At 41.4% G+C, this 15491-nt stretch overlaps 1 protein-coding gene across 2 annotated transcripts in view; it reads right to left on the reverse strand.

Moving 5' to 3' along the window:
- Window positions 1-15491, reverse strand: part of si:dkey-49n23.1 (semaphorin-3D) — a 297367-nt gene that overhangs the window by 193339 nt on the left and 88537 nt on the right. Inside the window, exon 1 of one of the 2 annotated variants that reach the window (XM_039773290.1) lies at window positions 6509-6866. The exons of the other annotated variant lie outside the window; for it this stretch is intronic. The gene's annotated coding sequence lies outside the window, so the exon portion shown is untranslated. Of the gene's footprint in view, window positions 1-6508; window positions 6867-15491 lie in introns of those variants that run through there. 2 annotated transcript variants of the gene reach the window in all.

Raw genomic sequence — 15491 nt, forward strand, 5'->3', positions numbered from 1 at the left:
ATGTTTATTTGTTCATTTTGTGATAGACGGACTATCTGTATTGCTTGATGATGTTTCTTTCATTCAGTGACTAACCCAGTTAGTGAAGTGTGCTATAAAAGTGTATAACTGTTATCATATATGCTTTTTTCTTTAAAGAAAAGATAATCACCTCATCAGGAAACACGACAATTTGCCCAGAATTCATCTGGGAGCCAGATAACAGAAATTGTAAACCTTTTATGACCAATCAGTCATTCTAGCTGATATGGTGCCATTCACTAACATCATTATCTCAAAGTTCTTTGAAAATCAAACAGTACTACAAGTCAAAAGAATTAGACAATGGATGGATGGATTAATGAATATACAGGTAGGGTAGATAAAGATAGCTGGGCGGGCGGTACACGGAAAGGTCTGAGAGCAGGTGCTTGTAAGCAGAGGGATGTGCTGCCACATATATGCTATAAGAGAAAATACCTTCTAACAATTAATATTCCACAATCATTGCTTACTTCCGAATGGTCGAGTGATTATCACTGCTGCTTCTCAGTTTCAAAACCCTGGGTTCAAAATGTGACCATTTGAGTGGAGTCTTTAGATTATCTCTTTGAATGCTTGAGCAGATGAATGGTAATGGGAGGACAGGATACAATTTAATAATAAAAAAGTATATATAGGTGGAAGAAAGGATTATAAGGTGTCTTCACAAAGTAGTCAGACCCCTTCACTTTTCTGAAATTCCATTATACTGCAACCTAATGCCAAATCATTTAAATTCAATTTTTTTCTCTCATCAGGCAACACTCAAATCTACCAGAATGATGAAGCAGAAAACAGGACGCTAGACATTTTTGAAAATGTATTAAATATAAAAAAAAGGAAATTCCCATTGACACGAGTATTCAGGCTTCTGCCATAAATGAAGCTGAAGGACATTTGGCAGCAATTACAGCCAGGGGTCTTCTTGGGTATGACATGACAAACTTTGCATCCCTGGATTTGGAGATTTTTTTGCCATTCTTCTCTGCAGATCCTCTCAGAGATGTTTGATTGGGTTCAAGTCCAGCAAGGACATTCCTATGGTAGTCTCAAAGCCACTTCTGTGGTGTCTTTGCTTTTCACTCAGTGTCGTGGTCCTGTTGAAAGGTGAGCTTGAGATCCTCTGAGTGCTCTGGAGAAGGTTTTCTTTAAGGGTATCTTTGCGCTTTACTCTGGTCAGTTTTCCCTTAACTCTGTCTAGTCTCCCAGTCCCTGATGCTGCACCCACTATGCTTCACATTTGATATGGTAAGGTGCAAGTGATGAGCAGTGCCTGGTTTCCTCCAGACATGATGCTTAGAATTGAGGCCAAACAGTTCAATTTTGGTTTCATCAAACCAATTGTTTCTCATCGTCTGAGAGTTCTTTAAGTGCTTTTTTTTGCAAACTACTGGTGGGTTTTCATTTATCTATTGTTGAGAAGAGGCTTCCATCAGGACCCTCTGTAAAAAAGGCCAGATCAAAGGAGTTTTAAAGTGGTGGTTGCCCTTCTAGAAGTTTCTCCCATCTCCACACATGTTCTCTGGAACTTAGCCAGAGTGAACATCAGCTACTTAGTCATCTTCCTTACCAAAGTCCATCTCCCATGATTCCTCAGTTTTGCTGGATGGCGAGCTCTAGAAAGAGTCATGGTTGTTCCACACTTCTTGACTATACAAATTGTGGAAATCACTCTCTCGGGAACCTTCCATGCTGCAGAAATGTTTTTGTAGCCTTCCCCAGATCTGTGCCTGTCTCTAAGTATATCTCTAAGCTCTGCAGGCAGCTTTCTCGACCTCACAAGCACCTTCAATAGATAGGTGTGTGCCTTCCCTAATCATCTCAATCAATTGAATTGACTGCAGGTGGACTCCAAACAAGATGAAGGAACATCTCAATGATCATCGATAGAACAGGATGCATCTGAGCCAGATTTCAATTGTTACAGCCAACGTCTGGATACTTACATTAATGTGAGTGTAAGAGCTAATCTTAGAAAGCTAATGTTTAATGTTACTGTATATGCATATAGTGATCGCTTGCTTAGTCTTTCACCCCCCTGTAAGTTAACATGAGATAGAACTCTCTTAGCTACATCTGGCAAACAGAGTGTTAATTAAGTCAATTAGAGAAATAGTTTTACTGCTAGCATGGACTGTTGGATATGTTTGAAAATAGGAGGTGACGTACAGTTTTCTGACCGTGCTTACGTGATTAACTTGCATAACGTGCCTCAAGTACGACTGTATGACCAAACTTAGAGAAATCAAACAAGATTAACAGAACTTTCTAATAGCAATAACTTTTCTTTTCTTTGCTATACCTATTTTTTCTCTATTCTCTAATTCTTTTGCTTTGAAATTTTACTAAAATTTTTAAAACAAAAATATTTTGTCTGTGGAATTATTTGATCACGCATTACACTGGTGCTTTAATCATGCTATGAAGCAAGCAAAAAGATGCAGAACTTTGGTAATTTTTCGAAAAACACTAGCTAAGGTGAGATTTCTGTTTTTAAATTCTTCTTCTTTTGGCTGCTCCAGTCAGGGGTTGCCACAGTGGATCATCTTTTTCCATATCTTTCCATATCTTGGTGTCCTCTACATTTTGTTCTGTTACACCCATCACCTGCATGTCCTCTCTCACCACATCCGTAAACTTCCTCTTAGGCCTTCCTGTTTTACTCTTACCTGGCAACTCTATCCTTAGCATCCTTCTCTCAATATACTCAGCATCTCTTCTCTGCACATGTCAAAACCAATGCAATCTCGCCTCTCTGACTTTGTCTCCCAACCATCCAACCTGAGCTGACCCTCTAATGTACTTATTTCTAATCCTGTCCATTCTCACCACACCCAATGCAAATCTTAGCATCTTTAACTCTGCCACCTCCAGCTATGTCTCATGTCTTTTTGGCAGTGCCACCGTCTCCAATCCATATAACATAGCTGGTCTCACTACCGTCCTGTACACCTTCCCTTTCACTCTTTCTGATACCCATCTGTCACAAATTGCTTCTGACACTCTTCTCCATCCATTCCATCCTGTCTGCACTCTCTTCTCCACCTCTCCTCCACGATCCCCATTATTCTGTACTGTTGATTCCAAGTATTTAAACTCATCCACTTTCTCCAACTCTACTCCCTGCATCCTCACTATTCCACTGACCTCCCTCTCATTCACACACATGTATTCTGTCTTGGTGGTCCTACTGACCTTCATTCCTCTCCTCTATAGAGCATATGTCCACCTCTCCAGGGTCTCCTCGACCTGCTCCCTAATCTCTCTACAGATCACAATGTCATCACCAAACATCATAGTCCACGGGTACTCCTGTCTAATTTCGTTTGTCAACCTGCCAATCATCATTGCAAATAAGAAAAGGCTTTCTAAAATGGCTTAATTTGGAGTTTTCAGTTATATTACACTGTATATTTTAGAGCAGGGGTTCTCAACCTTTATTTCTTCAAAATCTCCCAGTTCACCTTGAGAATATGTGAGGACTTCATTATTTTTCTACTATTTGATAATTAATGTATTTTCAGTCATCCTGCGATGCCCGTGGAAGTTTACTGTGGTCCCCCAAATGGGCGTTGGGCCCTCTTGGTAGAGAACCACTATAATATGAAGAGCAGATTATTTGGGGGTCATCTGCACCTTTGAATGAGAGCTGGAGTTCATGGCTACAGGCTGAAAGAAGAAGACGACACAGGCAGCTCTAGACAGATGTCCCCAAGACATCCAAAGGACATTAGAGGGATTACCTCAGAACTGAGGCTGTCTGCACCATTACAAGTGCCTTTTGATAAGTTTCAAATAAAGACTGGGGGACAAGGTGGAAGGAGAACAGGAGAAGTATGGGAGGTTCTTGTAGTACAGAGGTGGGAAGAGGGCCGGTCATCCCCAGACAGACAGAGCAGGCATCAGGGTTTTTCTTTTCTTAGAGATTATTTTGTACATGTTGTTATTCTGTCTACCCATTCCTCACTTGTGTGTTTTGTTTTTGATAAGAGATGGCATTATGGTAGAAATTTGGCCTCCTTAGTGTTTATTCTAGGTTTATGTCTGGCCTATCATTTACAATGTATAGATTGTTATGTTATACTATATAATAAACGTCTAACTTGTATATAAACATCTATGAGTGGAAGCGTGTGTGTCTGTTTGGCCCGGAAGTGAGAGGTAGAGTTGGGGTGTGGTCTCCACCTCGAAGGATACACAATCAAGACCAGCACGTCAGCAAAACGAAACCTCCAAAGAAAAAGTTACTCGCATAGCCACTAATACAGAAGCGAGGCAAACACATTGGCAAAACAGCATCCCTTTTACTTTTCCTCCTGCCGCTAATACTCAAGTGAGGCAAGCACATCGGCAAAATGAAACCTCAGAAGAAAGACAAAGTCGCTTAGCCATTAACATCGGCAAAATGAAACCTCAGAAGAAAGACAAAGTCGCTTAGTCGTTAACATCGGCAAAACGGTATCCCTTTTACTTTTCCTCCCGCCACTAATACACAAGCGAGGCGAGCATGTCGACAAAACAAAACCTCCGAAGAAAGACATTCGCTTAGCCGCTAATACACTAGCGATGCGAGCACGTCAGCTAAACGAAACCTCCTAGAAGAGAAATGCCCAGAGTAGCTCCTTTCAATTACCTGACATCTCTACATTTCATTTTTTTTTTCTGACTATTTCAATAGTTTCTAGGACCAGGCTTACACAGCTAGTACTATATAATCATTTTTATTAAGAAGTCATTAACAAACATATTATTAGTTAATGTATATTCAAATATTTGCAAATGGCATTAAATAATCATGTATATAATGGCAGCACATTAAAATAACTTTCATCAATGGCAATAACATATATTATATAATGCTTCTTCACATCTTTCCAAGTCATTCATTCACTATTTGTAGATGTTTTTGTAATACCTTAAATTGCAACATCCATTCACTGTAAAAACGTATTAAAGTAATTAATAAATGTTATTATAAAGATTTTCTGCTGTGTCTCTACACCTTTAAAATGTATGTGTTGTTACCGTGTTACACATGCTTGCTTAGCTCTACACCATCTGATGGCCAAGCCAAGAGATTTGGGCAAACTTCTAAGCAATGTCACGCATGAGTGCTCTAGGGATCACCTTCCAGACTCAGAAAAGATATGCAATACCACACTGGAGCGAGAGGGGGCACCAATGCTAACATTGCCTTTTCTTCTCTTCTGTAGTTTAAAGAATTTGCTCAGTGAGGGAAACTAAGCCATGCCCTCCAGTCAAGTAATGCACACCTCTTCCATTTGGGACAACATAAATTCAAGGGCTCTCTGAAGATGGTGTCCCAGACATGCTCGAGAAGCCGAAAGTTTGAAAAGCCACAAAGGATAGGAAGTCAGCGGTTGATCCCTATTTCAGTTGCACCACCATGTGCTCATCTTTGGACTTTGGCAATAAGTGGGGTGACCCAGTTATCACCTAACCTTTTCTGTATTTGTTCCTCCTCCCTGATTTGCATCTCACATTGAGCACTAAAGTATTCTATGGCTTGATCAATATTCAGCATAGACCAGGCATGATCTCAGGGGTACCCTGACAACTCTATTGTCTTAATAAAGCCATCAAATGGTTAGACTGTTTATGCCAAATGTTCCTGCAATGTAGTCCTGCTCTGTGAAACACTCCAGCCCAGGCAGGACCACAGGCTTTCATTTTCCATGTACCCATGTGCCTTGGTGTGGGTGGTGAACCAGTAACTGTGTCTTTTGCATTTCTGTAGACCTTTCATAGACAATATCTGTGTTGATCTGTATTTCTAAATTAAGTGGCTTAGATAATGAATGAATGAATGGCTTCTGTGACCTGAAGAGAAGCTTCTAAGACCTTACAGTGTGTTGATTCATTTTTCAGCATTGATAAATAAATTGTGAACTAGATAGATAGATAGATAGATAGATAGATAGATAGATAGATAGATAGATAGATAGATAGATAGATAGATAGATAGATAGATAGATAGATATGCACTATATAATAAAATAGATAGATAGATAGATAGATAGATAGATAGATAGATAGATAGATAGATAGATAGATAGATAGATAGGCACTATATAATAAAATAGATAGATAGATAGATAGATAGATAGATAGGCACTATATAATAAAATAGATAGATAGATGCTTTATTAACCCCATGGGGAAATTCACATACTCCAGCAGCAGCATACTGATAAAAGACAATATTAAATTAAAGAGTGATAAAAATGCAGGTATACTACACTGATGTTATCAGGGACTATTTCACTTTTTATGAGATTATTCAAATACACATCTAACACCTCTACAAGGTACATATAATATCTTTAGAAGATCTCAATAATCACTTGCACTGCCTACATAAAAGGAAAAGCCTCTCTGTTCAGTAATTTGTTGGTGAATATGTGAAACTCTATACTAACAATAATTTGGCTAAAAGGATAAAGAAACAATTAAGATAAATACTTACAGTACTTGAGTCTTCAAAAGCTGATCTGAAAAAGATGGTATTGCAGGCAAGATGGGTTAGTAGAATGCAGTGTCTTGAGAGATTCTGTCACTTCTGGATGTGTAACAAGCCATGGAAGACCCAACGATAAAAAACCCCTTTAGATGCACAAACACACTACAGCTTGATGGTGGCTACCACACATTCTCATGAGCCCCATGAGTCTACACAAAATAGTTTGCGTTCCTCCTATGACAGCCCGACATTGCCAATAAACCACCGTAATCCTTTTCTTCTCGCACGTGAACTGCTACAATGCACAAGGTCAGACAGAAGAAGCTAAGGGCCAACAGACACACAACACAGCTGTCCCCAAAATCAACAACATCCTGCTAGTGGAACAAAAGGCTTTCCGTGCTCACGTAGTGATGACCAGCTAGTTTGTCTATACAATCCAGGTCACTATAGGGGAAGTTTTGTATTTAGACAAAAAAAGAAAGAAAAGAGAGAGACCCTGTCCTGTTTGCCACAGAAAAAGAGTGCATCATGTAAACGTACTTCCTTCTTGGCTTTATTATTATTTATTATTATTGTTGTTGGTAAATTGCAGCTCTACGAACTTCCTGAGTAATACAATGGAGTAAAAAAAAGTCAGAGAAATGATTCACTGAAGAGAACATACTAGGCTGTTGATGATCAGGACCGGATGTCTTATAAATGCAATTACAAAAATGCCAGCTGTTTACAGAAATATCACACTGATTAAAGAAATTATGAGAATGCAAGAAAAAAAGAAGGCAGTCTAAATATTGTGTGCTTGAATTTCACTACGGCACGCTGAGCTTGTAGAGGGAAGTAGAAATTATGACAAAACAAAATGAATTGAGTGTCTCTTCCATCAGAGGCCTGAACCTCGTAATTCACCTGTCATCATCTCCTTTGTAAGAAGTCCAGGAGTCTAGGATTTCTGGTACATCAAGTCAAGTCAAGTCCAGTGGACTTTATTGTCATACCATATGTACACATACCTTGGCTTATTATACAGTGGTATGAAATTACATTTCCCAGGGCCACAGTGCAATATTTAGACAACAAATATGACAATATAACAATACAGGTGGGTGGGTAATTTTACATAAGGGAATTTAGAACAAGGAACAACATCTGCACGATTATACTGACAAATGACAATCAGTGATGATAGGAGATGGACAATGGACAAGCAAGGCTAAGGAATGCACAACAAAACAGTAATAAGATATGAGCCTGTGACAAGGGGTGCACACGCAAGGACAGGGGCTGACAAGGTGTTCAGGAACCTGACAGCCTGTGGGAAGACGCTCTTCTTCGGTCTGGCAGTGTTGGTCTGCAGATTGCTAAGGCCTTCTGCTGGATGAAAGTAGGGGAAAAAAAAAGATTGGGGGAGACGGGGATCCCACACAATCCTGGAAACCTTACGGATGCAGCATGCTTTGAGCATGCCCACGATGGAAGGTAGAAAAGCCCTGGTGCACACTACCCATTGTATGGGCCTGCTATTAGATTACTCTGCCATTAGTTTTGAACAACCGTGCTTTCTATCTATCGTAGACTTTGTGGATGCCACCCTTACAGGGAACTGGCAGTTCAACCAACAGGAAAAGCTTCTCAGTTACAGACTACATGGTGATGTCAGGTCGCATTAGGGTGGTGGTGATCACAACATGGAACCATAATTGATTGTCTAGGTCTACTTTTAGAGCCTAGTTGTTCTCAGGGGCCGCGACCGATGTTCCTTCCTAGGCAAGATGGCACATCTTCCTCTGTCACAAACTGGTTGTGCTTTTTATTGACATTAGTACACTTTGTTTGCTTGAGCTCTCATATGCTCTGTTAATTCTTCGAGCTTCCTTAACACCTGGTCATGTCTCTATCTGTATCAACCCTGGGCCAAGGCAGCCTGGCAGACACACAGATTGTGATAGACGTCTCTTCTAGGCCAAACCACATTGTCACCTTGGCTCGGATTGAGAGAATGTCATACTTGGCCCAGATTAGGAAGCAAAGTGTTGCCTAGGGAACCTTCCAAAACATCAATCCATCCCACATTCCTTGGGATAACATCCTCCCAGGTTTTCCAACAGTCTTGCTGACTTTGGCTGACAGACTTCATCAGGAACCGGTCTTTAGAACAATCTAGAAGAGAACAGGCCATTCACCTCAACAAATCTGGTCAGTCCTATCCAATTAATTCATCCAAAATACCGTATATGCTCGCATTTAAGTCGGGTCTTGAAACCTGAAAAAAATCTATCATAAAATCAGACTTATATGTCCGTTTAAAAATGCAACACTTATTTTATTTTTTACATCTTCTTGCTTCCTCCAATCTCACATCAGTTTCTCAGACACATCAAATTTTGTTGCAGCCACTTCAACGACTTTTAATTTAAAACTAGCTTCATATTTTCTTCTGATTGAACGCTCCATCATAGATAAGAGATGCTCTTATGATAAAGGTGCATGAGCGTGTGAGATACAAAAACACAAAACAGTGCAAACGTCACTTCAGAATAGTTCGGGTATTACCGTGTGGTCACGCAGACAGAGAAAGGCAGTGTGCTCTGTGGTTACTCTCTCTTGGACCAATAGCGTGAGTTTTCCACATTCGACTTAAACGACCGACATGATAAAATACCGGAAATTATACTGTAAAATCAAGCCATGACTTATCCGTGGGAGAACTTAAACGCGAGTATATACGGTAACACCAAGACTAATTTAGAAAGTCCTTAAAGTCTTACTTTCTACCACACTACTCAGTAGCATGTTCCATGAGTTTTTCTTGTGACCACAACATTCCTTCTCTCTTTCATGGATGGCAATAGTTTTGATGAAAACTTAATTGGCCCTCCCCACCTCAGACCAGCTCTTTCTTGCTGGGTCCTCCTGATAAGTTACTGGTGTAGCAATCTGGGTATGGCCTGGTCAATGGACTCCAAAGTCTTGGGATCATTGTGAAGAGGTAGAAATATTCTGTTAGTGTCTGTCATGTACTGATAATATTGTAGAATTCCTAGAAGGGCTTGAGCAGTCTAGAGGTTTAAGTCAGCAGAACAGAAATGTGACTCTGAACTTGACTGTGACCATGTCTCATACAACCCTCCATGAAGACCCAGAGGCTTATTTCTTCCAGGTATGCATTTTCAACTCGCCATATCTTTTATACCGTCATGATTTGTTTGTCTTAGATCGACCAACCACAGCTGTTCTATTTTACTGTATGTTTAACATAGTTCAGGCTCACGTATGTTAACACTAGTGTGGTTCTGAATGTTAGGTATGTTAGGTTAGGTTAGGTAGATTGCCCAGAGGGGACTGGGTGGTCCCGTGGCCTGGAACCCCTGCAGATTTTATTTTTTTTCTCCAGCCGTTTTTTTTTTTGTTTTGTTTTTTCTGTCCACCCTGGCCATCGGACCTTACTCTTTTTCTATGTTAACTAATGTTGTCTTATTTTAATTTCTTATTTTGTCTTTTATATTTCTTTTCTTCATTATGTAAAGCACTTTTTGCATGAAAATGAGCTATATAAATAAATGTTGTTGTTGTTGTTGTTCTGCAATTTACTTTTATTGCATTATGACTATAAATTTGTGCAGGTACTTTGAGCCCGTACTCCAGGAAGACTGCTATATAAAAATAAACTGATTTAATTAAATACAACTAAGGGTAAATCAATGAGTTAGGGAAGAAACTCAAGTTTCTGCACACTTCTTCTTTCTGTCGTCTAAACACGGGAGGCCAGCACATCAGTAATGGCTGAGAAGGCTCACCACATGCTTTTCTAAAGTTTCAAGACAGAAGTTGTTCTTTCAGGTGTTGTGTTTGTGCAGCGGTGTCCCTACAGATAGCAGTTAGTATTGTCAAGTAATTCTCCTCCATTTATCTTTGCTCACTTTTAAATGTTGCAGCAATTTGTTTTCACTTTATCCTCCAAGGTGCAGGTGATTACCAATCCTTAGAGAGTATGAACATCAGGAACAGCAGTGAGGCCAGCTGACGTATACTCGGTTGGCATAACCAGCTTTGAGGAAGCCTTAAATAGGACCTACTTACAAAATGTGAGAGCTTCTGATCTTTTTTGCCCAGCTGTAAATATAGGTAAGGGCTGATCAGAAATTGAATTAGAATGAACATTCTAAATACCTGTGACAAAATCACGTTAATGGTGATGGATGTGAATTTGGTCGAAGTAATGGATGATGATCCAAACACTTTTCTTCATGAAGCATAAGATGTTGTGTTTTTTTTATTTTAAGTTCGGATGTGGAAGCTGTGGCTCTCACAAAGCAGAAAGAACAATTACTTGAGAGGATGAAAGATGCATGTTCACAGGCTGTCACCACCTGCTGTAATTGCTGCTTAAAACAAAACTGTCACAGAGACACGCATGGGCCAGTGGAAGAATTTCTTCTCTCTCTCATTCCCACGGAGGCCATCCGATTGCACATCATCCACGTATATTGTTTAAAATTCTCTGCATTTGTTATACTGTAGTCTTAGTGGGTGGCCATTTACCAAAGCTGCTATATCTGTAAAGTTAGGAAGTTGTGCTGCTGGTAAAGTTACTATGATGGAGATAAGATCTGGAGAGGAAGAGTAAGATTGTTGTGTCAGTTTTTTTGCCTTTGCCGTTTATGGAACAGGAACAATTTGATTCAAAGTACAAATCCCATTGTCTCCATTCAGAATTTAAAGGAAGACATCATCATCATTATTTAAACAGTGATAGCTTGGATTTATTCTTCAAAATTTCTTGTGATCTTTCTAATAAAGTGTTATCAATCCTCTTTCAGTTTAAGCTGGTGTTCAGCCCCTTTCTCATTGACAGGTCAGGTTGCTGTGAGGAAGGCTGGCAAAAGCAGTTCGGATGAGACAGTGGGAGAAATGGACTTCGTAGAAAGGAGCTAAGGGAAGGAAGATCACATGTGCTGACGTGGTCAATGGATGCCAGCAGAATATGGTTTCTTTATGTGCTTTCAAGTCCCATAAATGTAGTCATTTGGGGGCTAAGAGAAGCAATGTGGAAAACCAGGGAAACTTGAGCACATATTGTCTTCTTGCAGTACATCACTGACAGAGAGGGAGATACCACTGGAGGCATGACAAGGTACTAACAACATTGACAACACTTGAGGAAGAAGAAGCATGGAATTGTAGGAAGATCGACAAGAGATTGCAGCTTACAACCTTTTTCTAGAGTGGTGTGCTGGAAACAGCTAAAGACTAGGAGGTGAGAGCTGACATCAAGTGCAGCCTCACTTTCCAATAGAATATTGTCAGTATGACCCTGATGCCAGACTTGTTAATCTGAAGGAGACATAGAAGAACTCATGGAGGAGGCCCATGAAAGGACATTGCACAAATACCAGCTGCTGGTGGATGATTACACAGAGAAAGGGTGGAGAGAAAAGTGCCTGCCTGCGGAATTCAGAGCAAGAAGTTCTTCAGGACAGTCTCTCTGGAGAGCTTTGAAAATTCTGAGTATCAGAGCACAACAGCAGAAGATCTGCAATACAGTGGGTCAAGATGCCGAGAAAACATAATGGCTGTGGAGAGAGGAACAATGATCAAGTCACCTGGCTCAGGTCAGGCCAGATTAAATCAACTGTTGCACCCTTCAGAGGATGTTGTTGTGACAAGTGTCGAAACGTCCAAAAATGAAGGGAGTCACCTGACGACGAGCTACATAGCAGCAGTACAGTCCAGCTACATGTACATAAACATCAACAGAGGAGAGAAAAAAAAAATGAATTCATGGAGATCTTGGAGAAAATTATGGGGACTGTGGCTGTTGGGAAAAAGCAAGTCCATTTCTAGTTGACCTAAGTCAACTGATCATCCAGCCATTCCTTGGGTATTGAACATCATATGACACTGTAGGTTGGTTGTAACGAATGTGCTAAAAGTCTGTGGGTGGACCTTTCACTTATATTATTGTTCACACTTGTGTGTGGTTTGAAACCTAGCGACATTGCAGGACAAGAAAGCTACATTCAGACTACGATGTTCTCATTTTAAAATGTTTTAAAATAAACTCATTAACAAAAGTATATCCACCCATACTAGTTGCACCACTTTGGATGGACCCTTGGTGGGAAGGGGTGGAGGAGTCAGTGTTAGTCAGGACCTCACATCTGACCTTGCCGTCATGGGTGGCCCAACCAAGAGTGCGTAACTCCCGATGACATCGCTCAGAGGATCATTGATTATGTAAACTGTTCCACCACATTAAGGCATTGACTCAGAGGAGGGACCCATACTAAAATATCCAAAAATGCATATGGCGTTCCCGTTTGCCTATACTGGGCATGTGCGTATTGGTGGAAACAAGAAGAGTAAGTGCCCCCCACACTAGACATTCATTTGCAGCTTGTACTTACACACAGAGAACAGCAATGGAAAATATGACAAACAAAGAAAAAGAGAAGGTTTTGTTTGGACTGAGGGTGAGGTAGAATTGTTATTAAGAGTAATGCTCAAGTATCAGGTGAGCAAAGCAGATGAAAAAATGTGACGAGCAGAATCTCGTCAACGATGGGCTACATAATAAGCACAAACCAAGCAGAGTGCGATTAGCAAAGCGCTCCATTTTCACCCATCCATACTGTAATGCTGAGCCAAAATGATTAGAAATGTACGGCTCTGAAGACCAGTTTCAAAACTCTGTTTCATTCAAAAAAGAAAAATGCTGGGGTAGCGTGGGCGAAAAGCAAAAATGTAGATTAATGTCTGCATGGTACTAGGGAGATTTAGCTGGAGAAAAAAAAGTAAATCAAAGTATTCCAAGATATCGACTGTCACTGTTCATCACTTTCTTTTATCTCTATCATGATCCTTTTTTACAGTTCTTTGCTTTTTCACACAAAAAAACATATATGGCAGAATTGGACAGGGTGCCTTTCCATTGAAGATCTCACTCATGTAAACGTTCCACGGTCACACTCAGCCAATTTTGAAATAACCATGTCATGCCCGATCCAGGACTAGTTCTTAACAGGATGGGCTCCAACCACAACCCTGAACTGGACCCTGACCCAGTGCCGTGCCATGAGGGTCCTTTTTAGGTCCCTTGGACATCAACCTTATCCCCTCAAACGTATTTTATAGTCATTGACCATCTGTATTTTTAGTACCGAGGACCTCAACTTTTAGAACAGATGACATTTAGGATGTTTTTATGAGTTGAACAGATGATATTTAAGGTGCTTTCACCGATTCTAAACACAAAACTGGGTGGAATTTGATATGAAGATGTTGTAAGGATTGAGAAAGTTGTCTCATGTTATTTGTGCACTATAGACTGGTTGGAAAATAAGTTGCTACGAACCGATCTGATGGCTCATCCTTCTATTCTTTTTACTAGCGAGTGATTTTGTCTAACTTTATCTTACAGGCATTTTAACCCTTTTGGCCTTGGATTTTCTGTTTTTATGGGAAAAAAGTATTTTGTGAGATATTCTATCTTTGGGGTGTCTAGGAAGCTCAAAAATGAAAAATAATATATATACAGTATATATACAGGTATATATATATATATATATATATATATATATATATATATATATATATATATATTGTGGTCCCCGGCCAGGGCTGGAGCCCGGCCAGGACGCCCAGGAGAAGGAGAGGAGGGCTTGTGCATCCTCCAGACCGCGAGGGGGCGTCCGTCCTGGTCATGCAGGGGGTCACGGGTACAAGGCTTGGAAGCCCAGCCCTGTAGGGACCCGTGGCCACCCAGTGCCTATTGATCCCGGGAGCCCGGCACTTCTGCCAAACCAGGAAGTGCCGGGGGGAAGACGAAAGGGGATACACGGACGGCTTCCGGGTGCGCAGCCGGCACTTCCGCCACACAGGGGTGTGGCCAGGACTAAGTGCCGGAAGCAGCTGGAGCCCATCCGGTTCCCATAAAGGCCTTCCTCCAGTCAGGGGTGGATGTCGGGAGGTAGCAGGACTGAACTGGAGAGAGAGGACGGGAGGCGGCCAGGAAGGCACAAAGACTGTGGGCCCTGGACTTTGGGGAAATTGGTGCAAGAGGCACTGGGGTTTGTGAGTGTGCACTGGACTTTGAAATTGTATATAGTGTAAATAAACTGTGTGATGGGTGAAAACATGTTGTCCGTCTGTCTGTGTCCGGGCCAGCTTTCACTATATATATATATATATATATATATATATATATATATATATATATATTGTCAGAGATATGCAGGGGACACTGCCCGGCCGGGACGCCTGGACAGTCCCCAACGGGGACAATACTTCTCCTCAGCCATGAGAGGGCAGCCGCCCGGGTCTATTTGGGGGCCACAGAGGCGGAGCTGGGATGCCCGTGAGGATGTGGCCACCGCCAGGGGGCGCCCGGTCAGTTGGGGAGTCCTGGAGGGCAACATTTCCGCCATACCAGGAAGTGCTCCCGGAAACGGTTCTAAGGCGACCGGAGTGCTTCCAGGGCTTTCCTGACACTTCCGCCACACCAGGAAGTGACGTCCAAGGGAGCACCTGGGACTCATCCGGTCCTGATAAAAGGAGCCGCCTCCTTCCAGACGGAGAGCCAGAGTTGGGAGGAAGGAGACGAAGCTTGTGAGGAGGAGGAGGAGGTCCAAGAGAAAGAGAGAGAAAGAAAGAAGAAGAAGAAAGGAAAGAGTTGGTGAAAGAAGAAGAAAGGAAAGAGTTGATGAGAGAAGGCATTGTGGTGCAGTAAAGGAAAAATAAATAGCGTGTTTTATACATCCTGGTGTCGGTCTGACTGTGTTGGGGGTACGGTTTCCACAATGCCTTCTCTCATCAACTCTTTCCTTTCTTCTTCTTTCACCAACTCTTTCCTTTCTTCTTCTTCTTTCTTTCTTCTCTTGACCTCCTCCTCCTCCTCACAAGCTTCGCTCCTTCCTCCCAACTCTGGCTCTCCGCCTGGAAGGAGGCGCCTTTATCAGGACTCGATGAGTCCCAGGTGCTCCCTGACGCC

Source organism: Polypterus senegalus, chromosome 12 (genome assembly GCF_016835505.1).
Source record: "Polypterus senegalus isolate Bchr_013 chromosome 12, ASM1683550v1, whole genome shotgun sequence".
In the NCBI taxonomy this organism is placed as follows: Eukaryota; Metazoa; Chordata; class Cladistia; order Polypteriformes; family Polypteridae; genus Polypterus; species Polypterus senegalus.